This window comes from Marmota monax, unplaced genomic scaffold (genome assembly GCF_021218885.2).
Source record: "Marmota monax isolate L192 unplaced genomic scaffold, Marmota_monax_Labrador192_F-V1.1 WCK01_AAM20220418_F8-fsc00168, whole genome shotgun sequence".
In the NCBI taxonomy this organism is placed as follows: domain Eukaryota; kingdom Metazoa; phylum Chordata; class Mammalia; order Rodentia; family Sciuridae; genus Marmota; species Marmota monax.
The window spans coordinates 3,350,001-3,353,155 of NW_026692492.1; positions in this window are offsets into that span (position 1 = coordinate 3,350,001).

The window sequence follows — 3,155 nt, forward strand, 5'->3', positions numbered from 1 at the left end:
GCGAGGCCACAAACCAAACCGTCCACCAGGCGGACAGCAGGGGCAGAGGCCCAGCAGCCTCCAGCCGCAGGGCTCGGCCGTGTCCACCGGACACCGCGGCTCCGGGGAGGGCGGCCGCACCCGCTGCGCCTGCGCGAAATGGCCTCTTGCAAGAAAGGGAGACCTCGAGGGGCCTCCACCGCCCCCGGCTGCTGCTGACCGTGGCCACGCGGCCCTGGCTGGGGACACCAGGTCCGCAGCGACTCGGAGCCCAAGCGCCCCTTCTGCGCCCTGCGAGGTCACCGCACCTGTCCTCGGCCCCGGGAACTGCGGGTGCTGTGCGGTCGCCAGAGCTGGCCTCGTCTCCCGGAGGCCACGGAGCTGGGGGGACAGAGCACACGTTGTCCTGCAGGTCTCCTGGGCACTGGGGGCCTCTGGGGCTGGGGGCGCTCTGGGGTGGGCTGTGCTGTGCGCTGCAGGAGGTGGAGCAGCCTCTCTGGGCCCCACACACCAGGAGCCAGGAGTGACCCCACCTGGGCCGTGACGGCCACCTGGACAGACAGGACTGTCACGGGGCAAACCGAGGTCTGACATTCTCGGCGGTTTTCCCGGAAATATCCAGGCTCCGTTCCCACGGGGCTTTGTGTCACTTGGTGATAGCCATCAGGCGCCATCGGCCCCCGCGCAGAGGACGGGGAAAATACCACTCGGTGGCAAGACATGCCTGGCACCACGTCCCCTGAGGCTCCCTCTGGGCACGGTCCAGAGCTCTGTCCAAGGCCAGGACGATCTGCAGGCCGCGGTCATCCGAGGTTTGGCCTGAAAGATGCTTTTAAAATGTCTTATTTTCCCCATCCCCTCGGGAGGCTGAGGCAGGAGGATGGCAGGTGGGAGGCCAGCCTCAGCGGCTGAGCGAAGCTCTAAGTGACGTAGGGAGACCCCGGCTCTAAATAAGAAATTAACAGGTCTGGGGTGGGCTCCACAGCTGGGCACCCCTGGGTTCAATGCCTGGTTCCCCCCAAAAAAAATCCACAGGGGGAGGTTGACCTGCTATAAGGAGGATCTATGGAGGCTGGATCCCGGCCTCCTCTGGGGGACGTCCAGGGTTGCTGGACCCTTATCAAAATTAGACGCTGAGGGGGCCCCGAGGATTGGGACACAGGCGTCCCTGGGCCACCCGGGATCCCAGAAGCCCATCAGCTGGACCAGACCAGGAACACGGGAAGCTTGTGAGGGGTTCAGGTTGTGTCCCTCTGGGGACAGGGACCTCTCACAGCCCCTGGGCCCTGAGGCCTCTCAGTCAAGGCACAGAAACCCCTGAGGAAGGTCTTCACGGTGTCACTCGAGGTCCTCTGGGGGACGTGAATGGGCATCTGCGGCCATCGGTGTGTGGCCACAGGTCAGCCCCTCTGACCCCTCCTGCTTCCTCAGGGTCACCCCCCCCCGGGTCCCACGGAGGCGTAAAGATGCCCGGGGTCCCTGCTGCTCTATGTCCTGTCCCTGCGGGCCTCTGGGTCACCGCCCTCCCCCGGAACAATCCCCAGCGCTGTCCTCTGGACCGTCTTTCGGGCTCACGGGGCCTCAGTTGGAGGCCAGGCACTGGGGAGGCGGGGGCTCCTTCCTCCCTGGACAGCCAGCACAGATGAGGTCAGGGCAACGGGAAGGTCAGCAGCTGCCCCAGAGACGGCCTCCAACCAGGCCTCTGACCCAGGCCCCTAACCAAGGCCTGTAACCTGTGCCTCTAACACAGGCCTCTAACACGGGCCTCCGACCCAGAATTCCGATCCATGACTCTGACCCAGGCCTCTAATCCAGGCCCCTGTCCAGGCCTCTGACCCAGGCTCCTGACCCAGGCCTCTAATCCAGGCCTCTAATCCAGGCCCTGACCCAGGCCTCTAATCCAGGCCTCTAATCCAGGCCTCTGACCCAGGCCCCTAATCCAGGCCTCTGACTAAGCCCCTAACCCACGCAGGCGGAAGGAGGACTTGGTGCTTCACCGTATGGTGGTTCAGCGGACGCTGGGTGGCGATCGCGGTCACTGTGACGGACGGCCTGAGGTCTTCAGCTTACAAAGACAGAAGGTCGACTTGTCTGGTGGTTCCTGGGGTTGGACCCAGGTTGCCGAGTCGTGCGACACTGAGGTATACATTAAGAACATGATTAGGGCACCACACGAACGTCCGCTGATAGGAAAAAAGCGCAAGTCCTAGGTTTCTGATTCCCCAACGGGGCCTTTTTATTTGAAATATTCCCAGAATGGAAGACTTGAGATTCCGTGGGCTCGGGGGTCCATTCCGACACCCCCAGGAGGGTCATGCTGGGGACCCAGCTGTCCCCATGTGGGGGACATTCTTCAGGGGACATTATTCACACCAGCAGCAATGACACTGCACATTGATAAATGACCAAAGTGGGAAATGTCATGTTATGTGAATTTTTCCCACAACTGATTTTTTTTCCCCCATTTTTGGTAGCAGGGATTGATCCAGGGGCACCTGGCCACGGAGCCGCGTCCACAACCCTTTTTATTTATATTTTTTATTTGGGGACAGGGTCTCCCTACGTTGCCCAGGGCCTCAGTAAGTTGCTGAGGCTGGCCTCCAACTTGCGATCCTCCTGCCTCAGCCTCCCGAGTCTCTGGGATGACGGGGCTGCGGAGGAGGCCGGGAGGCGGGGCAGGTGGGAGCATCACGGACACCCACACAGCCACGCCGCTCGGCCATGACGGGAGGTGGACATCAATTAGACACGGACCTTGCCATCACACCAAGGTGCCCTCACGTGACAGAATGACCTGTCACAGCCACAGACGGTCACAGAGCCGGGGACGCCGAGGCGCCCACTCACATACTCATGTCGACCTTGACGCAGAGACGGAAATGCACCTTGGCGCAGGCTGGCCCTTCCCCAAAGAGTGACCCACAGGGACAGGCGCGGGCGGCCTCTCTGTGCAGGACCCGTGGCCTCTGCAGTCTGGGGCCCTGTGGTGGCCTCGATGACACTGTCCCCAAGCTGGCTCTGCCATGCAGTGTCCTTGATGTCATGCACACTGTGTGACAGCCAGGCGGTCACTCCCAGCTGTGGCCTGGTGCCCGCCTCCTGCGGTCTCCGAGGCCCAAATGACCAGGGGCATTTCCCGAGAGCCAGGTTGCAGGGGGCCTGGGGGGTTCCAAGTG